General features: G+C 52.3%; 1 protein-coding gene across 18 annotated transcripts in view; it reads right to left on the reverse strand.

The window, feature by feature from the left end:
* Window positions 1-24,026, reverse strand: part of SGMS1 (sphingomyelin synthase 1) — a 265,936-nt gene extending 241,910 nt beyond the window's left edge. For 13 of the 18 annotated variants that reach the window (XM_064594560.1, XM_064594553.1, XM_064594557.1 and 10 more), the window contains exon 1: window positions 23,751-24,026. The gene's annotated coding sequence lies outside the window, so the exon portion shown is untranslated. Of the gene's footprint in view, window positions 1-9,018; window positions 9,207-23,750 lie in introns of all 18 variants that reach the window. The other 5 variants (XM_064594558.1, XM_064594548.1, XM_064594546.1 and 2 more) reach the window with 3 other exon arrangements.
* Between the last annotated feature and the right edge of the window lie 330 nt (window positions 24,027-24,356).

Raw genomic sequence — 24,356 nt, forward strand, 5'->3', positions numbered from 1 at the left:
TCACTGATCATCAGGGAAATGCAACTTAAGATCACACTGAGACACCACTGCACACCTACCAGAATGGCTAAATTTTCGAAACTGGCAACATCAAATGCCAACAAAGATGCACATCAGCCAGGACTCTCACATATTTCTAGTGGGAATGCAGTGGATGAAGGGTAAAAAAAAAAAAAAAAAAAAACCTGTGGTACGCCCATACCCTGAACTACTACTTAGTAGTAAAAAGGGACAAACTACTAATACACACAACAACATGGATGAATCTCAAATGCACTCTGCTAAGGGAAAGAAGTGAGTCTCAGGAGGGGATAATCTGTACAATCCCACTTACGTGATATTCTGGAAAAGGCAAAACTACAGCAACAGAGAATGGATCCGTGCTGTCAGGAGTTAGGGATGGGGGGACTGACTACAGAGAGGTAGCACCAGGGAATCTGAGAAGAGGATGCCACGGGCCGTTTGCAGGACAGGATACGTGGATCAGTGCATGTGTTAAAACTCAGAGAACTAAATGCTCCGAAAGAGTGAATTTTATTGCTGGTAATTAAATAACTGAATAAAATTTTTAAATCACAGAAAAAATTGTTAGGTCTTGGTGAATGACTATTTGACGTCTACTTTGAGGGGAAAGAGGGACATGTGAGGGTCGAACAGCTCTGAGGCTCCTTGCCCAGCTAACAATAATGGAACAGGAGGCCATGAAGAGTCCGTGTGAGGACCTCTACGAGGTACAGAGGGGTCAGGAACCTTGGTTTCTGGTCTGACTTCATCGAAGGAGGACTGTGTCAAATTGCATAAGCCGCATCACCCCCCTGAGCCTCAGTTTACCTACTCCTAAAATGAGACAATGAAGCAAATGGTCTCTTGATCCCTTCCCACTGCAGACATTCTCAGGTCAATTTGAAGAAGTCACTGAGTCTGGGAGGACAGCAGGACCAGTAGCAGAAATACCCACACAGAAAAATGGCCAGGCATCCGCACAAACTGCAGCAGGGAACAAAATACGGTGAAAACCACTGATGTGTGTGGACGGCAGAGTGGACGGTGGGGAAATCATCAAGGAAGAGGACAGACAGGAGAAGATGCAGACGAGCGCCCTCTCACACGACAGAATCCGAGAGAAGACAGGTTTCCTCGGGCCAGAGACGCTCTTCCACCACGAAACGCTGGAGGGGTCGAGAGGAGGACAGATGAAACAGTCAGGGTAGTTTCCCTGGAACAGCCCACTGCAGAGGCAGCAATTTCCAAAATTTTAGAAATTCTTGGAAATTAAGAACATGATTGTTGAATGCAGCTGAGCCGTCTTCCTGTCCTGAGCAAGTGTATGCAGAGACTCCAGAATTCTAGAACGGAAGAAACCAATTCATTTTTCAAAGGATTTAACAGAGGGGCACCTGGGTGGCTCAGTCGGTTAGGCACCTGCCTTCAGCTCAGGTCATGATTCCAGGGTCCTGGGACCGAGTCCCATGTTGGGCTCCCTGCTTCTCCCTGTCCTTCTGCCACTCCCCTTGCTCACGCACTTGCTCTCTCTCAAATAAACAAGTAGAATCTTTTTTAAAAAAAAGGATTTAACGGAATGTAAAGAATACAACTTATTAACGGACTAAGAATTTATTGTTCTCACCGTATTAGTTTGCGAAGCAGGGAAAGCGCTTGACATCAGTAAGATTCCCCAAGTGACCATCTGAAATGTGGCGAATCCTTGGGCCCCGCACAGAGCAGAACCCAGAAGGCCACTCCTGGGCCCGGTCCCTGCGGCCGAGGGAACCCGGGGAGGCACAGCCTCTGAGCCTGAGCACTTCACCAGCGCTGAAGAGCGAGCGGGGAAACGGAGAGTATTCAAGCAAAGTTCACACGCAGAACGCTTTTCCAACATCACTCCCTCTGCCAATTCTTTTTGATGAGGACTGCAAAAACATCGCTCTGACACGCCCTGGCTCGACCGGTTCTGGGAGAGGAAGGGCCTTTGGCTCCAAGTCTGGTCTCTTCCACCACCGACGGCCCCCCAACTTTAGGAGCCCTGCTTTGCTGCCCTGCTTCGCTGCTCACTTCCCTTTCTGCCCCCACAGGAGGGGACGGCCCCAGGGGCCTCCCTCGCACCTGCCAGGCGACCACATGTCCACGGAGGCACCTGAGGGGACACACACATGAGGTGTGACTGCCACTATTCTCCAGGGCTGGGCTGTCACCACACGTCCTGCATGCACACTCACATCCCCACTGCCCCCCCCACCCCCCCCCAGTAGCCGGTGTGCTGGGTGGAAGCACGACCTTGGCAGGTGCAGGGCAACACCCAGCCCAGGCTGCTGGAGGGGGGAGAGTGGCACGGCTCATCCCAGAGACCCTGAAAGAGGAAACTAAGGCAGACCGGTGCAGCAGACGGCATTCGAGGGGGCACAAAGCTCGGGAGTAAGGAACCACCACCAGGGAGTGGACGGGGGGATGAGAGGGACAGCAAGGGACAGACCACAGACACGTTCAACTGAGGGGCTCAGGCTTTCTCCTCAGGGCACGGGGATCCAGGGGCACATGTGGGCAGGATGGTACCATGACCCCCTCTCCAGCTTGGGAAGAGGACTGCCAGCAGTCGGGTGAGGGGAAGGAGGTCAGGGTAGAGAGCGGACGGCTAGGTGGAATCCAGGCAGGAAGGGATGCGGGTTCAAGTCTGGATGAATGCAAGAGATAATGCAGAAACCAAACGACCTTTCTCTGGGGACTGGAAGGGGACGGGGGTCATGGAAAAGCAACTGTGGATGGTCCCTGGTTCTGCCCGGAGGACCGAGAAGAGGATGGTCTTTTCCACTGGAGGAAGGACAGCACTGGTGCGTTCACTGTGTGCAGGACGGCACGTGCGGAGGTCACTCCGTACATCTGTGACCGACCCGTAAGTCTTAGGCTTCTCCTCACGGAGCTGCTTCTTTCAAATCCCCAAAGGCAACAGAACCTCAAAACAGTGCAGTGTCTCCCAAAAACTCAATTCCATGCTCTTAACTTCTCGGCAGCCGAAGTCAGAATGGACCTCACATGGGAGAGGGCAAGTGGCTTAGTCCAGGCTACACAGCCAGAAGGGGAGCAACTGAAGTTTCATCCAGGACGGCCTGCTTCTGGAATGTCCGCGTCTCTTCTCATCTGCGGTCCTGCTCCATTAAGGGCCTAGCGCTGCCGGTTCTGTGAGGTTAGGGCTCAGGGGTCTTGCTCTCTGGCCACTTCTCTTGCTACTGGTGATAACAGAGTCCAGGCAACCCTGAACTACCTACTCTTAATCCCCAGGAACACTGTTCCCACTGCGGAGCTCTGGCTCACCTGGAAAGGCCTGCCCCATCTCAGCGTCCCCAAGTTCATCCCAACGTCTTCAAGTTCAAGTTCATCCAAGTTCAAGTTCATCCCAAGGCTACTGTAGCTCCGCACCTGCAGGGAGACTGTTCTGGTTTCCGTAGGAGCCGTTTCCAAATTCCTCTGCCCTACCTTGTATCTCAACGCTCAAAGTTCCCTGAGGGCAGTCCTCATGAGCCCAGCAGGATACTTCCCCTCCTGGAAGGCTGCTGTAACCATGTTACCTCTGGGAAGAAGGGTGGGAAGGCCCCTGGAGAAGGATACAGTGTTTATGTGGAGCCCCCACTCCCCAGGCACTACCCCCGCACCAGAGAGCAGAGAACCAGACCCCACAGTCCCGTGGAAATGGGGGGTTTGTTTAAAAAAAAATTTATACACACACACACTCCCCAAAACACGTCAAATATACAAAATATTTGATAAAAGTGAGGGGTTGGGTATATGTATGTTCATCATATTATTCTCTATATTTTTCTAAATGTTTAAAATATTTCATGATAAAAACATCTAAAATTGCGAAAAAGATCAATGTAAAGCCACTACTCTGCACGAAGAACCGGCTGGTCAGACTGACTGATCTGCAAAGGTTCTAAACAGAGAAAAACTTACTGTGATCTGGTGTTTTTCGCATCATGAGCCACAGCTGTAAAAGCAACTGGAACAAAAGATGGAAATGCACAAATTTAGACGATATGAATGCAATCGAAAAACGGAATGAGGTTTTCAGTCAGCCGAGACCTCCCTCGTGCTACCACAAAATCCTCTGTTATGGTAAAAAAAAAAAAAGACAGGAAGACATAACCACTTTTTTTTATAAAGACATTTTATTTTTTTCAAGTAAACTACCCCCAACATGGGGCTCGATCTCACAACCCCAAGATCAAGAATCATGTGCTCCACTGACTGAGCCAGCCGGGTGCCCCCATAACCACTTTCTACTACTTTCTGGCCTCAAAAGGAAGCCCTAGTAATAGCCACTACCATGTACCCTCTACACCCGCAGTGTGCTGGGCACCCACAGACCCAATCCCATAACAAACCTGCACGATGGCATTACTGTCCCCACCCCATCGCTGGTGACTGGCCCCTGCAGGCACCCAAACCCGCCTCTGGCAATAATCAATACACCATGATGTATGCCGCCCAATATCCTGTGTTCTCTCATTCATTTCCCATAAACTTCTGCACCACACAAATGAGCGAATCTAACAAAATCTGCACCAGGCAGTTCAGTAAACTTAAAAAAAAAAAAAATCCAAGAAATCACAGTCTTAAGATATACAATCTCAGGAACAGTACCTCCAAATGTTAAGGCAATAAAGAAAATTGAGCAGTAAAGAAAATCAACTGTGCAATCCTCCAGTCACAAAATAAATACTACATAAATATTTTAAATCGAACAGCCATATAATTTGAAGGGGCCTTAAAGATGCAACTGGCAACAAACCTGCGAGCCGAAAAAAAATGAGTTCTTGAAGTCAATTTCTAATACTTTTTATCTTCAAACATGTGTTACTGTGAAGAGCGTGCGAATTTGTGTTCTACGCCAAGACAGAGGAACGGGACAGGCCAGAGCGCGTGTGAGCAGGTTCAGATTTTATTATTTACTGAATTTTCAAAAATGAAGAAGAGCATAAAACTTGAAAAACATGCCACTGTTTATTCTGGGGGGGGGGGCGCTTAGCCATTCTGGAAACAAAGTACAGATCAGATGGGAAAGGTCAGGTTTAATCTACATCAATACTTCTGACCCCTAGACTTTTATTCCTCCAGCAGAAGCCTGGTGCGGAAAATGCTCTGCACTTCCTCCATCACTCCCCCTACACGGTCTAAGTTTTAGGCACTAAACTGCTCTGACCATGCCTCCCAGACAGTAAGGAACTTTTTGAGCCAGAAACCCAACAATCGGGGCCCTCTCCAGGCTGGACCCCAGCTGGAAGAGAGGGGACTGCTCCCCTTGCCTGCACGCCACAGGGGTGAGGGGTGAACCTCATGTACCAGTCGGGCAGAGGTGCCAGGGAAGGAGTCCTTGGGAAGACAAGAGGAGCTCGAAGACCCAAAGAGGAAAAAGGAAATGAAAGCAGGATGGTCCAGGAGAGGGGACGAGGACAGAGGACGTAGGATCGGCAATCCCAGTGGAGTGGTCTGGGAAGACTCAGATTAGCTCAGCACACATGGAAGCCGCAGATACTGGAGGCATAAATAGTCTGGGGCCATTTGCCATACTCCTCTTTTGATCTTAAACTCCTCAAGAGTGGGGCCCACTTTCCCCATCAGGGGTGAAGACAGTGATCACTGGTGTCCCCGTTCCATCAGGGGACACGTGGGCAGGAGCCCCGCATCTCTGCCACGCTCTCACCACCCATAAGAAACCACAACGACAACTTATGGGGGGAGAGAGGAGGGGGGCTTCAACACAGCGGGTGCCACGCTGCATTCAGCCGTCAGGTGCATAACAGAAGGCGGACTTCAACTGCAAACTGTTTGCCCGGGGATCTGAGGCGGTGCATTCGTTAGCAGCACTCAGGATGTTCGTGGTACAAAAGCGCCCTAATTATCTTTCTTCCCAGACACCTAGCCCTGATGACATACAGCCCGCCGAACCAAAACATTAAGGCAGACGGTATTGTGGTTATTTTCTGAAGTAGAATATTTGACCAATTGCCAGAGTGTCTAAGTAAATACGTAAGTGATACAACTGAGTATCAAATGTGCATGTTATTTGTTCTCGCTTCCCTACTTAAATCAAGGCCTTGGGGCGCCTGGGTGGCTCTGTCCGTTAAGCGTCTGCCTTCAGCTCAGGTCATGATCCCAGGGTCCTGGGATTGAGCCCCGCGTTGGGACTTCTCCCTCTACTCCCCCCCCAAAAATAAATAAATAAAATCTTTAAAAAAGAAATAAAGTTTAAATCATGGCCTTGTTATTTAAACCCACTCTAAAACTCTGCAATCCACACACACACCCATCAGTAAAAAGACCAAGACAGATGCCAGGACAGGATGAAACAGAAAGAGAGATCCTAGGGCAAAACACAGACTTTCCCTCTAACCACGTGTCCACAGTGAGGTCAGTGACCCGGAGGACAGGCCGCCCTCCTCAGACCCGGCCATGGCCTCAGAAAACGCAGGCGGCATAAACAGACTCGTCGGAAGCTGCTGAGACCACGGTTCATCCCATTTATCAGGCCTAAAAGGGTACAACATGTTTCACTTCTCCTACCACAGACAGGAAGCTAACCTCAATCTCCCACATGTCCACAAACACAGTGCCCGGGCCTGTGGCTGCAGGAGGCCTGTGCCCCCCCAGGCCATGCTCCATCCCCCCCCGCCACCATGTACAGGCGTACACCAAGAGCTGACACACTGTGAGAGCACACACCTATGGCCCGGAACCTCAGCTCCCCTCCCAAACACACGGCAGTCCCTACACGGACACGCCTGCGCTGCCAGGGGCCAGCCAACCGACCAGCAAAGTGCTGAAAAAAATCGTTATCTGCGCACCCAGAAAGGCTTCTGCTGAGGACTCTACCAGCCAAGGCTGAGAGGCTGAGTGGAGGGGCCAGCCCCCCATCAGCTCTCCCTCCTGCCACGCAAGACCGATTGGAGCAAAAGACGTGAAAACACCAGGCGCTTTTCCAAGAATGCTGACAGGCCTCAGGAGAGGTTGCTGCCAAGTTCACGGGCAAGGCCGCTCTCATGTAGTCTCTTCCTCGACTGATGGGGGGGGGGGGGCGGTGTTACATCCCAATAAACCTAACATAAGGGGCGCCCGGGTGGTTCTGCAGGTTGGGCGTCTGCCCTCAGCTCAGGTCATGATCCAAGAGTCCTAGGATCGAGCCCCACATTGGGCTCCCTGCTCAGCGGGGAGTCTGCTTCTCCCTCTGCCACTCCCCCTGCTTGTGTTCCCTCTCTCTCTGTCAAAGAAATCTTTTTAAAAATAAATAAATAAATAAACAAACAAACTTAAGTTGAAAATACCATCAGGTGAACATGCATTTAATGCACCCGGCACTGAACCTCCCAGCTTAGCTAAGCCAACCTTCACTGTGCGCAGAACACGCACGGGAGCCTGCAGGTGGGCTAGGGCATCTAGTACAGTCTATCGAATAACACAGGGCTGACTCTCCCAGGTAATCTACTGAGCACTGTGCCGAGGTGACAAACAGGACGGCTGTGTGGGGGCAGAGTGGTGGGAAGTGTGCAGACTGCTGACCCTCGTGATGGGGGGGCCACCTGGAGGCTGCCGTCCCCCATCCCGGAAGAGGACTGTACTGCATCTCACCAGCCCGGGGAAAACGTCCAAACTCAAAATTCCAAGTGTGGTTTCTACATCACTTTCACATCATCATAAAGTTAAAACATGGTGAGCCGGGGACCCTCTGTTCCGTGAAACTGCTCTCCTGACCTCAGGCAAATACTACACCACTTCAGCCGAACACTGCTCAAAGCACTTGGGTGTTCTTAGGTCCACGAGGGAAGCAGCTCCTTGACCAAACTTGAGCGTCGTGGCCCAACAGCAAAACTGATCACAAGAAGGCACACATTTTTCCTTATTTAAAAAAAAAGGGGGGGGAACACCTGGGTGGCTCAGTTAAGCATCTGCCTTCAGCTCAGGCCATGATCTCAGGGTCCTGGGATAGAGTCCTGAATCAGATTCATTGCTCAGTGGGGAGCCTGCTTCTCCCTCTGCCACCCCCCTTGCTCGTGCTCTCTCTCTCTCTCTCTCTGACAAATAAATAAAATCTTAAAAAGAAAAAAAAAAACCTATTTAAAGATAGAAATAAGCCACACACAAAAGGACAAGTACTGTACAGTTCCACTTACATGAGGTCCCTAGAGTAGATAAAATTATAGATAGAGAAAGTTAAGAGTGGGTGCCAGGGCTGCAGGGCAGGGGGAACAGAGAGCTAGTGTTTAATGTGGACAGAATCTCAGCTCACGAGGATGAGGGGGTCCTGGACAGACGGCGGTGAGTCCACTTAACGCCATGAATGGTCCATTTTCTGTTATGTATATTTTACTATAATTAAAACAAAATAAAAGATGTTTGTACTCTTTCAAAGCAAATTATAGATTTGGAACATTCTTAGTCATATCTTAGAAATAGTAGGCTTTAAGCCTATACGAATAAAATATACATTACTATGTACATCGAAAGATACACCAGAGCTGTCTTCAATTTCCATACTCAGCCAAAATCTTGGGTTTCGATCTGGAAGGCCGAAGAGCAGAATGCTTCTTCAGCTGTTTCTGGCATCCTTGAACCGATGTGTGATCAGTGCATCGCACCCCCCAGCACGGCAGCATCGGTAACGCAAACCAGGCACATCGTTCAAATATTTACTGTTAGTATCGGAAGACTGATTTCCAAATGTCGGTGAGCATTCCGGATGAATCTTAGAATAAAAACCTCTTCCACCCAAACACAAACAACATGACACCCAAGGGATTTTGTCCTGCACTTACGACTTACAGGAGTACCTACGTACATACGCCACAACAAAGATGTACTGAGACATTCAAAGACAGGATGGAATGGCTGGTTACTGCCTATTTTAAAAGGCTGCCTGAATAAAATTCGAACACTGTCTATTGCAGAGAGCAGAGTCCACAGAGCATGCCGACGGACTTAACAACATTCGCTGTTAGACCTGGGGTGCCTGAGAGAACAAGTATTTCTCACCTGCTACCTGTCCACAGACTCCTCTGTCATTCTTCTCCAGGGAAGATGCTGAAATTGGTGTGCAGGCAGTGAAAGTCGAGATGCAGATGGACATTTGGAAAACAGCTTTGTTATCCTGAAAGCCAGTGACACCGCTCCACGCCACGCTTCTCAAGTCAAGGCTTCAGGACCATTTTCCTCTCAAGTGGCTGTGTGAGGCAGGAGTCGCATGTCAAAATACCAGGGAAAAAAATCTGTCTGAAGGCAACAATCTCACTTCTGCTCCTGAGATTATCCGCATAGTCTCTTTTTCAGGCACAGCACAAGGCTGGGGTGAGGGGCCGCTTTCCACAACTGCACCCTCATCGCCAAGGAAAGTGGCGGGTCCAGGAGTTAGAGAGATGTCAGTGATTGGACAAAAGTTTAATAAGTAGGAGACAAACTTCCCCTCATGGTGCGTTACCCTGACAGCTGGCCAAAACAATAATCATTATTCGAAAACAAAAAACACAAATCCTTGCTGCCCCCTCCTCCCCGGCTGGGCAGTCACCTACCCTGGACCACAGACATTCACTATGCACACCACACACTAAGAAATTAAGTTTCCTGGGTGCCTGGGTGGCTCAGTTGGTTAAGCGACTGCCTTCGGCTCGGGTCATGATCCTGGAGTCCCGGGATCGAGTCCCGCATCGGGCTCCCTGCTCGGCAGGGAGTCTGCTTCTCCCTCTGACCCTCCCCCCTCTCATGAACTCGCTCTCTCTCATTCTCTCTCTCAAATAAATAAATAAAATCTTCAAAAAAAAAAAAAGAAATTAAGTTTCCTGTGCCACAGTGCTGTTATCATCTTAATAACATCGTGATCATTTTCATAAAGTTTCAGACTTCTGCTGCATCCCAGAAGTCCCTTCTAGAGCATTGAGACTTCCTTTTGGCAATACAGGTCCTATTAACATTCCATCTTTTGCAATTTGGCCAAATGTTCATTGCACGCACATCCAATGTTTACGTAAAACTGATGGGAGGGACACATACCAAAATGCTAGCAATGGTTATGGACGGGTGATAGGATTCTGGATGATGTTCTTTTTGCTTCTATATTTTCTAAGCAGAGGAGAAAGACGAAAAGTAGGGGAGAAAGGGAGAAGAGTGGGGGAAAGGGGGTGAGGAGGAGAAGGCAGGAGAAAGGTTTTCTAAAGGAAAACCAAACCTAGGCTAAAAGGCAAATGCAAAGCAGCCTTCAACAGCCAGACCCCAGGGGACCATTCAGAGGGGCCCCGGGTGACCCAGCCCAGCCCGCATCTACCCCCAGCACACACCTGCCCTCCCACAGACCGCCTTCCTGAACATGTTAGCCCAGTCTTGCAGGGCACTGGGCATTCCATCACAAGGCCTCATTGGGAGGTCCATCGCCAGCTGCCCCCTCTGGAGGGCCGCCCTTGAGAACAGAGCCCTAGGCCTCCCCAACCTTCCCTGCAGCTTTGTACGGCCAGCAATAGGAAATGCATACTGGTTTTTACCACAGATCTGCGTGGTGACTGGAGGGGCTGGGGCTGTCGGCTCTTGAAAAGGGGGTTACGGGGAGTCAGGACACCCAGACACTCCGATCCAGACCTCACCAGGCTCCGAGGAAGGATTTAAACCAGGTGATTTCTAAGAACGGAGCTCTACTCCACATGGCTGCCAACACCACAGACAATCGGACGTCAGGGGCAAAGACTCAGAGCGACATGGGGCCAAGAGAGGTGGCAAGTGAGGGCCAAAGGCGAGCTGGGGACCAGCACAGAGGACAGAAGCCAGGAAGTAGAGCAGGGGCATCCCCCTCCAGAACCATGTGCCACCATCCTCTTCCACCCGCAGAGCCTTGCACTATGTGGGGGGAAGAGGATTCTGCAAGAAGACGACTGAACAGTGGGCATGAGCAGGAAGACACCTCGATGACCGGCTTCCGACTTTCTGGAAAATCGGTGGTTTCGGGTCAGGGATACGGCAGACGAGACAGTAGTTCGGACTTTAAAGTTTTAAAAATTCCTTATTAAGAGTCATTCTTGGGTGCCTGGGGTGGCTCAGTTGGTTAAGCGACTGCCTTCGGCTCAGGTCATGATCCTGGAGTCCCTGGATCGAGTCCCGTATCGGGCTCCCTGCTCGGCAGGGAGTCTGCTTCTCCCTCTGACCCTCCCCCCTCTCATGTGCTCTCTCTCAAATAAATAAATAAAATCTTTAAAAAAAAAAAAAAAGAGTCATTCTTTGCACAGTATTTAAACACTTTTTTATGGGAAAGTCAGCAAGGCTTCACTTCTTCCCCAGGAGACCACAGGCTTCCTGAGGCAGGGACCTGACCTGCGCTCACCTCTGTGTCGCCTGTACCCAGCAGGTCACCTGGCCCATGGCAGCCACCAACCAGGACTTTTGGAAGAGTGTATTTTCTGCAAAAGCGCCACAGACCTTCTTGCACACAACAATGTTTATAGGACATCTTTCTATAGGATTATTCTTCTAGATAATGTTTTCAAGGGTTGTCTAGTATTCCATTGTGTCGGTCTATGTAATCTGTTTAGCCAGTGCCCTAGTATTCGATGGTTTCCAACTTTTCTAGAAGACAGCTCTGGGACGAACGACGGGCTTGATTATTTCTTAAACTCCTGGACAGTATGTAAGTATCCATGCCAGCCCCTCTTCAAAGCGACCCTCCACACCCTGATCTCAAAGGACAATTGTCATGAACTTCATCATTTAGGTAAACTACCAGGAACTTCTCAAGCAGGGGAATCTCCTAAACCAGGCGCCTCTGACATCAACGGCTGAAGTCCTACATGTCCTCTCTAGACCCATTTTCCGTCAGGTGCAGGAATGTGAGAGGCAGGACCTGTTCCAGAGTCTCCTGCCCACCTTCTGTGGCTCACCTTCTCGTCTGGCTCCGTGGACAATGAGCCATGAGGCAGTGGCACACGCGCCACGCCCCTTCTCCCTCCACAAGGCCAGCTCTGTCCCTTTGCTTCTATGTCCTCCGAAGAAGAACTGACCCTGTCCCACCCCAAGACACAGAAACGTCAAGTCCCCTGTACCCACAAGAGGCTCCTGGCGTGCGTCCGCCTCCTCCCTGCGGCGGACTCTTCTCATCAGCCCCTCTAACAAGGGGACAGGCGGCAATAAAGACCCTCAATCATACAGTTCTAAAAAGGGACCTTTCAGTGGTCCTCCTGGTGAATTTCACGAAAGCTTTAGACAGCCTCCCCAGAAAAACGCGCCACACCCCAAATGGTAAGCGTGATTTCAGCAGCTCCATAAACCTGCACACGGACCCCAGTGCAGGGGGGAGACCCGGGTCCACTGCCAGGGCCTTCACGCAGACGGCCCAAGGGCGCTTGAGAAGCTTCCGTCAGCTCCCACCACCCTGCCTCGGTCTCTAAAATCAGAGGAGGGGAAAGCAGACCACATGCAGGGCCCTGTGGAAACTTGGACCGTGGCCCAGCGCACCGGCTGGTAACTCTGTAGGCCCTCTCAGAACTCAGGTGTCCCTGCACAGACAGTGGCCATAAAACAAATGTTGAGTCACCAGCCTGTGAATGGGCAGCGGCGCTGAGAGGAGGCACGGCCGAGGCTCTGTCTCTGAGCGCCAGGCGCGCTCCACGGTTGCCAACATGCTGACTGCGTGAGACCCACACCCTGCAAAGCTCCATGCGGGCGAGCCTCTGCTGTGTTCACGCCTGTCCTGAGCCTCATCGTCCACGTCAAGCTGCCGTCAATGATCCTGAAGGCTTCAGCCAGAGACTGAGGCTGCCCGTGAGGATTTCCATAAAGATGATGACAAACATAGGCCGTTCTGGGCACCTGGGATCTTAGGGTAAGGAAACTGAACTCACAGCCAGCGGGGACAGGGACAGGCTCCAGGACAAGATCCAGGAGACACACAAGCAAGAGGACAACAGTCCACATGGTCAAACCTCAGAACACTTGGGCCCTCCACGTAGTCGAGTGAAGGGCGCCCCCCTGCCACCCGGGGAGCAGGAAGGGAAGCCAAGAGGACGGGCCAGGGGCGCGCACCTGACCAGCCCGCAATGGAAGGGCCACGATTTCCGTCTCACGCAACAGAGCCGGTGCCCAGGGAGGCCTAGAACCCGGCTCCGCTGCCCTGCCTGGCGCTCCCCAACCGCTTTCAGAATCCGGGCTCCGCGCCCCAGCGAGCCCAGAACTGCTTCTGCGGCACACGGAGTCCGTCAGCATCTCCCTCCTCCTCCACCCGCCTGCACACCTCAGGAGGAGCCAAGTCCGCTTCTCCTCGCGCCCCACGCACACCCCATCCCGGGCAGACGGCCCCCCAACGGTCAGCCTGCAACTGTCACCAGGGTGAAAAGTTCTCAGTGGAGCCCCCCCTTTGCCATTTCTCTGGCCTCTGCAGCTGCCCCTCACTCTTGGGACAGGGGGACGCCTCAGCCAGCGCTCCCCACCTCCTTAGGGGGCAGCTCTGTGGAACTCTGTTCTCCACCCTGCTCCCAGGACGCTTCTGCTCTATTCTGAACCTTTGCTGACCCTGTGACTCCGGGGAGCCCCATTCCCTGCACGAGCATCGTCCATCCACCCAGCCTGGCAGGGGAGTCCCCACCGCATGCACCATCTGAGGCTGGTCATGGATTCACACAGTGCACCTGATGGGACTTCTAAACGACCCAACATTCCACCTTTTGTACCTTTAACAGAGACAGCCTGCCGGGAGGGGCACCATCACCAGTGAAGAATCCACCAACCATTGCTGTTTCTATAGCATGGTCTGGACACACAGCTCAGAAGGACAGGAGAAGAGGCACTGACATAAAATTCTTTTCTATCAACAGATGATAAACACCAGGTGATGTGGGGCTCGTGAGCCACTCTTTCGGGTGTCACGCAATCTGGGAGATGACTAGGGTCTGCAAACCCAAGCTCTCCGTTCACAGGTAAGGAAGCAGAGGCGAGAGCCGGCCAAGGTAACGGCTTTGGCACACATGGGCCGGCACACAAGGTGTCTGTAAGGGTATCCAGGAAGGGGGGAAGGGAGAGGGAGAAGGCAGAGGGAAGGACGATGTGAATGAGAAATGCAAACCACTGTAAACGAACTGATAGCAGAATTTTGAACTCTACCAAAAATTGTGGGCAAATAAAACCTCGTTTCTAATAAAGACTCTTTCTTTAAAACACTGATTCACCTTAAAGATAGTCATTCATCTTCTCCAGGTTTTACGCTCCAGGAGATAGCTAAAATTGAGCCACGTTTTTTTTAAAGACAAACTGTCAAGTGTTCCCTAAGACTTCCTATGCGGTTTCCAAGTGCAGTTCCAGTTCCTGGTTCCCCTTGGCGGGCTGACCACGCACAGCACGCCTCTTCCTACACTCCCCTCTGTTGTTGGAGTGACCGCACTAAGCCTGGCAGCCCCAGAAACAAGGGAGAGAAGCTGCACCACTTCCAGCTCCAACTGCACCAGCCTACCGTCTGGGCTACCTGCTCCCGCGTGCTGTGCACGGGAAGCCCTGAGCAGGGGACCCTCTCCAGCCAGCCTCCCACCCCTGCCCCCAGGGCCACACGCACAGGTGCCATGCTGCATGCACCACGGGGTGATGGTGTTTCTCTGTGCACAGGTCTGCCCCCCCCACCCCCTCTAACCCCTCGAGAACCCAGACCACATCTCACTCGTCTTTGCACGTCGCAAGGCTTAACGAGGTTCCAGCCCACTGCAGACCCTCAACTTGCCTTTACTGCTATTGTAAACCCCGGGCTATGGAGAGACCAGACGACAGAACACCTCTCGTGTGGGCTCCCAGTGTTCCCCTGGCAATCCCCTATCCCCTCTGCCCGCCACCTTCCCTCCCCAAGCAATCCCCCGCTGCAGGGTCACAGGAGAGCCCCGACAACCAGCACAGGGAAAAGTCTTCTTCCCAAAGACAATCTACTCATGTGTTCTCCCCTGAGTTGGAATCTAAGTTCCCGTTTCCTATAAAATCTTTCAAATCTCAACATCTCTCGTTCCACAGACATGGTTCCCATGGAGGAAACGCACCCTCTGTTGCAAAACAAAAAACTCTGGCTGTACCAACACAGTTCCTCCTTCTGGGGGGTTTGGACACACACTGGCCACCTCACCTCACCACCGCTGGGGAAGGCGCACAGCCCCTCCTTTTGCTTCCTTTTTTTAAGTGCCTTCCTACAGAGAGTTTTCTACTACAATTAGCCCAAATAAGATGATCTTCAGCCTCCCCACCGTCAGGATATGTATCTTCATACACTTTTCTCTGTGCCTAAATCTTTCCAAAGGGATAGATGATGGGACAAAGCCTTTCTGTGCCTCTGGCAGGGAGTGAGCAAGGTGGAAAAGAACAAAACACATCAGGGCATCTCCCTAACATGGGATGCATGACATGGCACTTGGCACTGCTAGTGAGTCTCGAATTGCACTCCCGAATTTTCTCCCCACCCCGGGGTATCACCCATTTGGGCCCATGTTGGAAACACGGGCAAGGACAGAAAGCAAATTTCTACCCTGCACTGGCTCAGACCCCCCTTCGCCGGCCTAGATAAACAGGACCATGTGCGTTCGGTGTTTACTACATGACGGGGAAAGGGTTTAAAATTTCTGCAGCTGAAAACCTCCCCACCTGACAGTGACTAGAAGCAGGAGCACCGGGCCCCTCACTGACATGAGGGCTGCTGACAGCAGGGGATCTCCCAAGAGCGGTTGGTCCCAGGCCAGCCGCATCAGCAGCTCTGCGAACACGTCAGGCACAGACGCCTCCTGGGTGTTTTTAAGAAGCCTCCAGGTGCTTCTAATGCCTGGGGAAACTTGAGAACCTTCCGCCTGGGCTGATAAACCTCCAAGGTCACGGGAATGCCCTGCTGGGCTAACCCATATGTCACCACGCTTACCTGATTATGACGGCTACCCACCAACGCACCTACACTGGCAATTTTTACCAACTGTTGAAGGCCCCAAACATTATGATCCCTCAGGGCATTCTTCCTACTTTGTGCCCCTCTGTCCTCGTGCCTAAAAAGGAAATGCTAATAATCTCCATCTCAGAGGACGGTCGCAAGGGGCAAGGGCTTGGGCAGTCTCCGGCCACGCGGTTAAGCTCCACAAACGTGAATCCCTATGATTAATACACCTTCGCCAAAAGGTCTAACGAGCTTCCTGCCTGCTAACCACCTGACGTCTACCCTCTCCGTCCCACAGCCCCGATCGAGGATACCTAGGGCCCACCAAGGCAGCACCCAGCTCCACGATCTGTCAAGGATTCATTCATTCCGTCTACAGCCCACGTGCCCACCGCGAACCTGGCAACCAAGAGAGAAAGTCCATTCTACACAACTGTGCGTCCAACAGGTCCTTCTGGACAAACGCCACCCGTCTCTGGGCATAAGGCCTGATACACGTCAAGGGAGATACAGGAGGAACGCAACGAATATGAACAAAAGGGAGTCATGAGAGTAACTAACGTTTTTATCGTGATGACCTTGTGCCAGGCTCTAAGCACCCGACAGGAGTAGTCCTCACAAGGACACCGTGAGATATCTGCGGTTACCACACCCGACGATGAGGGTCAGGGAAACTGAGGCACGGAAGGTTCACATAACATGCCTGAGGTCCCACAGCTCCTAAATGGTAAGGCCAAGAGTTGAACGCACACACTCAGGCTCCAGTCAGGGATCCTAACCACTTTACTACACGACACAAAGCTACCAGTTAGCTAAGCATCTACTAGCCACTTGTTACCACCTCTCCCAAAGCAATTATTTTGAGACACTTAAATTTAGGCACACAGGGGCGCCTGGGTGGCTCAGTTGGTTAAGCGACTGCCTTCGGCTCAGGTCATGATCCTGGAGTCCCTGGATCGAGTCCCGCATCGGGCTCCCTGCTCGGCAGGGAGCCTGCTTCTCCCTCTGACCCTTCCCCCTCTCATGTGCTCTCTGTCTCTCTCATTCTCTCTGTCTCAAATAAATAAATAAAATCTTTAAAAAAAAAAAAAAATTTAGGCACACAATCCACTGCCATGGGGTTGAATACTAGGCCCTCCAAGCCCTGGACAGAAATGCTAGCTAATGATACTTGGTTTCTCCCTCCTTCTCTCTCCTCTGATTCCACCAGTCAAGTCAAAACACACAGAGCATTTCTCTCTTCTCCCAGCTCCCCTGACACACCACTTAACCCCTGATTACAGACTGTAACACCGAGTTCTCTAATTGTTTCTCCCCCATGGGACTGCCAAAGTCTTTGGAAGTAACCAAACTTTCTGTGAAACCCCACAAGAGTGGGTGGAAGCAACACCTTGCTTGTGTAGACCCAGCGAGTGTTACACAGATCACTGGTGGGCTGATTCGCCTCGCTCTATTGACACGTTATCGCTCTATTGACACGTTATCAATCCCCCGGGAAGCAGGATAAAAGCACTCAGTGGACCTACTTAAAGCCAGCATTAGGGGAGGTCTAACACAACATTCCCCAGACAGCAACTCTGTTTCACAATCTATAGGCCCTGCCTCTCCTACCTTATCCCCTGGGAGCCCTCAGCAGCCCCTGGGAGAGGCAGTTGGGGTCCAGGTTGAAGAAAGAAGCGCCCCCGGGGAACAGTGAGTAACTAACTGGCCCATGTCACTCAAGGCTGTGGAATGGAGAACGTTCCGTCCCCAAAGCCCTGACTCTGCCCATCTGAAAGGTTAAGACTAAGGAACTACCCTCAAAACAACAAGTTTCCTTTGTAAAAACAAAAAACAAAAAAACAAACAACAACAAAAAACCCTACCGTCACCATGACAGAAAATGTTAAATTCTGTTAAAAAGTCATTTGTAAAAGATGAGATAACCCTGTTCATGGATAGAATTACAGGATTAAGATACAAAATGTGCCATTTCTCCCCATGTTAGACTATAATGCCAGTCCCATTTCCGGGACTTTGTGGAGAACTTGACAAGTATTCTGAGAAGTCTATGGAAGAAGAGAGGCCCACAATGACCAAGTTCTGAAAAAGAACAGCAAAGCAGACCCTGCCATGTAAGCTGTGAAAGTCAAAATAATCTGGCAGAGAAACAGACAGATAATGGTAGAGAGAATCTGTGAACAATGTCAAAACCACCATGTTGAGTTTGGTGGGAACAGACTTTCAGCTTGGGGTGATGAGAAAGCTCTGGAGACGGACAGTGGTGATGGGTTCACAATACTGTGAATGCAGGAATCCCACCTAATTGTATGCTTAAAAATGGTACATTTTATCTCTGTTTTGCTGCAAATTAAAGATTTAAAAAATCAGTATGCTGAGTGAAAGGAAACAGATACAACAAAGTGCCACATTCTGTGGTTCCATTTATATAAAATTCTCGAAAATGCAAGCACTAATCTAGGGTGGCAGAGAGCACATTGGGGGCTGCCGGAGTCTGGGGACAGGGTGCGGATGGACTGTGAGGGGGGCCACAGGAAGCTCGGGGTGACGGAAACGCTCGGTATCTTGATTGCGGTGGTTTCACAAGTGTGTCCATCTGTCAAAGTTCATCAAATCACTGTACACTTGGAATGGATGTAGGTTACCATATGTAAATTACAATCCAATCAAGTTTTAAAAAAGAGGCTCGTGTGTGCACCCCAAGTATGACAGAGGTGGCTCCACGGTCTCCTCCGAAATATTAAGGGAAAAATACATGATTTAATAACGTGGGAAAAACTGGGTCACAAAGTGGGAAGGAAAAACGGCACCGGATCCCTGCTCAATGCCGTGTGCGAAGATGAACCTCACACAAAGTGAAGCCCTCACTGTGAGAAACAAAAGCAGGGAATAGCCTGGTGAGTCCGGGGTAAGGCAGAACATCTTCAGACCACTGAACTGCAACATAAAGCAAAAAGTAATGAGCTCTATAGAACAAAAATTTCGGAAAGTGACTACTGACAATGTTGACAGACGGCAGGACGGGATTACTATCTAGAATATGCAAAAAGCACGTGCAAACCAACACAGGAGAGAAACAAGACTACAGCTGGGTAAGAAACTAACAGCTAACAAAGATGCTCAACTTCACTAAGAAATGACACAAGCTCCCAGGAAAACAAGGAGATCCCACACTATAGCCACCAAATTCGGGTAAAATTAGAAAGAGGGCTAATACCAACCACTGTCGAGAATATAGGGGATCAGGAACCCCCATGCACCCACGAGGAGAACAATCTAGCAGCATTTAGTCAAAACAGGTGTACTCATTCCATTCCACCCAGCCATTCCACTCCGGGGCACGCGCCCTTGCGACTGTGGGTCTCAAACTGTCCCAAGTATCGCCATCTCCAGCCCAGGCACGTTACAACACAAGTTCATGGGGTCTGCCCCCAGGGTTTCTGATTCAGGTCTAGGCTGGGGCCTCAGAATCTGCATTTCCAGCAGGTGCCAGGCACTGCCCCTGCAGCTCCTGGGCGTGGACCACTTGGAGAAGCACTACGCTAGAGATGTCTCACACACATCTTGAAAAGAACGCATACAGGATGTTCATCACAGCGTTGCCTGAGTGAGGTGAGCTGAGTCCCTCACCAGGGAAACGGGTAACAAAGCTAAAGGATGCACAGCAAAGCCCTAGATAAGCCCACACTAACACAGATCTCACAAAGTCTTGAATGAAATTCTTCCTGCTTTTGTGAATGTCTGAAGATTTCCGTAATAAAAAGGCTGAGTGTTGAATGAAATAGAAGCCCGATGGAATCTATAGCACGGGACCACTTACGTAAACTGAAGACACACACAAAATAACATCTTTAACGAGGACACAGACATACCTAAGAATATATCCAACCCAGGAGAGGAGGCTCCTCTGCGGGGAGAGGAATGGGAGTAGAAATGAAGGGGAAACGTCGAACAAGAAAGGGGTTCTGCACAGGAGAGGGTCTTGCGCCAACAATGGAGGCGCGCTGACTCCCAGCACCTCGATGTCTAAAAAGTGAAAACCACCAGAGCAGCCCTAAGTGCCCACTCGCCTGCCTTTGCATACAGTGGAAGCCCCCAGCAATTTCCACAGTGGCTAGGGGACAGATCCCTTTAGCACTCAGAGAGGAAGAGGGGATCCTTCTGATGGACAAGCTTGGATGAATTCAGGCCCCCAGAACGCAACCTGCTCCTGAGCCCTGGAGTTTCCCTCTGCGACATATTAGCACAAAAAAACCCTGAGCTTTGGGCGCCTGGGTGGCTCAGTTGGTTAAGCGACTGCCTTCGGCTCAGGTCATGATCCTGGAGTCCCTGGATCGAGTCCCGCATCCGGCTCCCTGCTCGGCAGGGAGTCTGCTTCTCCCTCTGACCCTCCCCCCTGTCATGTGCTCTCTCTCATTCTCTCTCTCTCAAATAAATAAATAAAATCTTAAAAAAAAAAAAAAAAAAGCTGAGCTTCTAGGCGCTCAGCAAGGGGCGTGTGTGTCCACACCTGTCTTTTCTCAGTGTGCGTGTCTGTCTGTATTTGTGTGTGTGTCTGTGGGGGGAGCAGAGAGCGGTTTATTTGGGGAGGTAAGAAAGCCTCCGGAGGGTACAGACTCAGCCATGCTTGTGGCCAGCAGTCAAGTCTGTTTCAGTGAAACCAGAAGTCAGTTACAAAACCAAGCCCTCCTCCTGGCCCACAAGACTTCGCTTCCCCTTTCTTCACCCTCCCCTCCCCCAAATCCCACTCTGCTTCCCAGCTCCCATATCCAGAGGGGCGGATCATCTGGTGACAGAGGAGCTTATCAAGTGACAAACTTTACAGCCACAATTCTCAGAATGTGGTTGGAGACAATAATCTACCACTTATATTCCTGACCAAGAGCCTGTAACAGAAAGGCCAGAGCCTTTAACACCAGGCACGCTGTAACAGTTCTTCCAAAAGAGACTGCTTATAGCTACCATCCAAAAAAAGGGGGGAGCAAAGAAAAAGCCATCTATAATCTGTCATGTCCCCTCAGGGACACACCGGACACAGCTTTTTCCAAGGACCATAGAACAGTTCACCCCACAAAGTGGCTTCCATAGTGCAGAGGACAATCAGAAAATAAAAACCACCGCTGATTGAATTTATGTGAGAAAATGCAAAAGACCCTTTGGGCAGCAGCTTTAAGCAAGCCAAGCCCATGCCAGGAAAGTATGTCTTTAGGGAAAGAAGAAGCAGATGAACAACTGCAGGAAGGAGCAGAACAAAGTTTAAAAAAGATGCATAAGCATGAGCTGGCCCAACACTCACACCTCCCCCAAGGACGAGGGAGCTGATGCCCCTGTGCAAACAAAGCCGAATTCTTATTCCCCAAACAGTTTTGTCTTTTCCACGGCAGCACTTTTCACTGGACGGTAAAGGTTTAGGAATTCTAAAGAGTCTTCCTGAAATGCTTTGTACAAAATAAAGTTTCACAGATAAAGCATATTTGATGTGCAGGAGTATGTTTTAGTTTTTTAAAAACTGTACGATAGCTCTATGTAGGACGAGTCCTTTAGGTTTTTATGAGATATGTGAGCGAAGCATGCGGTTTTTTCCAGCTGAATACAGGATCTGCCACAATATGAAAATTAAGGGACTTAACCAGGAAAAAAAAGGAAAAGGATTGAGTTTTCAAGCGAAAATTGAATGTCTGTGGTCAACACAGGCAATGCCAACTTAGGAAAATAAAGTTCTTTAAGCGCCAAACTTAATGACGAGATTCTGTTTGTTTTTTAATTCAGCTGAGTAAGCATTTACTGAGCACCTACAAGGTAGGCACTGTGCAAGATGCTTGGGATCCTCCAAGGAATAAGACACTGTCTTAATAACTGGGTCTCTTTCATGTTAGTTTAATCCATCCCTTGAATTAATTTCTTTATTAAAAAAAAAAATGCTAGCCCCGAAGAGTTACAGAAATTCTTACTATTCTATTAAAAATGTAAATTTCTCGTCTCTGAAGCAGAACAGAAGGAAAAGACGCTTTCTCCGCTTTCCATATTGGCATCATTTGCTGCCAAGGAACCAGCTACATTTTCAGCTGTGCACGGTGGCAGGCACCACCTCCTCCTACCCAGCAGGTCACGGAGCTGCCGAGACTCAAAGACGTGCCACCTGGCTGAAGAGAAGCAGTGAAGAAAACCAAAAGCTCAGGGCCTCCAGACCCAAACAAACTGCGAGATAAGGCAAGTGAGCGGCTACAGGCAGACGCCAGCCCCTGGAGGTTCCCTCAAAGCTGGAGCCTCGGAAACACAAGCCCCTGCTGGCCGGCTCCCTGGCCCGGACTAGGCATGGATGGCTTCAGAGCTGGAAGGCTGCCACCTGCTGAATCACCAAACATCCCCGGGCTTCCCTTGGAGCACTGGCCAGGCAGGGACCCATCCTCCGAAGAGAGCCTGCACCCCGGAGAGCCTGCACCCCAACCAAGACACGCCCAGCCCCGTCCCCTTCTGCACAGGCCCAAACCGCTGCCAACACCCCCCCCCGTGTTGGGGCGGCCCCTGGCAACCCCCCCGAGTTGCTACGTCACCAGTCCCACTCCTCTCTTTCTGCCCACTCAGTCCTCCCTGCATGTTCAAGCCTCGGGACCGGGACGCGTGGGGGGCTCCCGGCGCACCGTGACAGGCGCTTACCACTCCACAGCCAGGCAGCCAACCAGAAAGGCCCCCGAGTCTGAGAGCAGAGTCACCTGTCCAAAGAGCTCGAAAGGTCCAGGAAGGTAAATGTCAAGGGAGCTAAAACAGTAGGCAGACCCCTCACGCGGAAAATAAACTTCCCTTTCACAAAGCAGCCTTCGCTCTGGGTTTCATAAGCGTGTGCCGCTGAAGTCTGTGGTGTCTGAAGGTGAAAAGAAACATCTGAGCAGCACCTGCAGGGAGCCCTTCCACTCCCTCCGGCCAAGATTTCTACTCGCGACTCCCAGGAGGGAAGCAGGCGTTGCCCAGAACGCGCCAGCCCGAATCCGTTGGCTGGATCAGGACGTCCTCGCCGGCCCACCGGCAGCCGCAAGCCCCAGTCGGGGTTGACACGGTGGGAGAGACGGCCGCTGCTGCCGCCGCCGCTCTACCCTTGACAAGTCGCCTCGGGGTCGCAGGACCCCTCACTCGCGGGGACAGCCGTGTCCTGGAGACACTGTCCAGTCCCGGCTGCGCCGATGGCTCCTCCAGGCCTTGCCCACTCCCTGTCCTCTGGCGGGGGCCGCCCCTGAACCTGCAGGATGTTCTCCGGCCTGGGGAGGGCAGCTTGCTCCGCGGGGGGAGAGGGGGTCCCACCTGTTATACTGGCTGGGGCGGGCGCCGAGAGGCCGCGGAGAGGGTGGGGGTGGGGGGAATCCCGAAGCCCTGGGCGCCTGGCCCGCTGCGATCTGGCCCGGAGGTGCCAACTGTCACGCCGCCGCCGGGGCCGTGGGGGTGGGGCCGTGATTTGGGGCCGGCCCCCGCGAGTCTCCAGACCCCGGCCCGGGCCACCCGCCGAGGCGCCTCGCCCCCCGGCTCTCCTTCCCCGCCACCCTCCGCTCGCCCCAATCCTGCACTAGGCAACCTTCCAACCCGCACGCAGCACCTCCGAGAGGCGCCCGCAGACGCCCCCGCCTTCCTCGCCGCCCAGACCCGGTTCCAGAGCCCCGGGGGCGGCCCGCCCCTCCGAACCCCGCGCCCACCCCCGGGAGCGGGGGCGCGGGGGGGAGTGCCCGCCAGGTACGCGCGCGGCTCCGAGCGGGCTGAGCTCACGCCCCCTCGCCCCGGGGCCGCCCGCACGCCGCTCCTCGCGGCCGTAGGCCCCCCCAGGGCTCGACGCCCTCCACTCCCACCCCCCGGCCCCACGGCTCACTTGCACCGGAGTCGCGGCCGCCGCCGGAATTCCGCTCGCCGAGCCCCCCGCCGCGCACCGAAATCCGGGGCAGGGCAGCGTCGGGGCTCCGCAGCGGGATCGCGCTCTCCCGCTGGCTCGCAGTGCGCGGAGGGACGGCTGCCTCTCCTGGCCCGCCCTGTCCGCTCCGTCCTGCCCGCGGCCGCCGCCTCGCTGGTGCGAACGCTTCCGACTTGCCACCGCGAGCCTCCGGGCTGCCGAGCATGCCCAGTCCGCTGCCCGCGCCGGCCCGGCTCTCCGCGCGCCGCGAGTCCGCTCCTCCGGGTGTTCGCGGCGGCCGGCAGGGGAGGGCGGGCCGGGCGGGCCAGGCGGGCGGGGTCGGCGGGGCCCGACGGGACCCGGGCCACAGGCTGCGCCCCGAGGGGCAGCGTGGCTTGGCCCCTTACTTTACTTTCCAGGAATACGGAGCTCGGGAGAAGGGCCCAGCTGCGAATCTGGGGGGTCGCTCCCTGAGGCCGGAACCAAGCCGAGGTTTACGGTCGGGCGGCGTGCCGCTGGGGGCGGAGCCGGAGCTGCTCGGAACCGGGAACGTGAACTCGGCCTCCTGGAGGGGGTCTCGGGGGAACG

The sequence above is a fragment of the Mirounga angustirostris genome, unplaced genomic scaffold (assembly GCF_029215605.1).
Source record: "Mirounga angustirostris isolate CCGP_5_RB_7025 unplaced genomic scaffold, mMirAng1.0.hap1 SCAF_6, whole genome shotgun sequence".
Taxonomy (NCBI): domain Eukaryota; kingdom Metazoa; phylum Chordata; class Mammalia; order Carnivora; family Phocidae; genus Mirounga; species Mirounga angustirostris.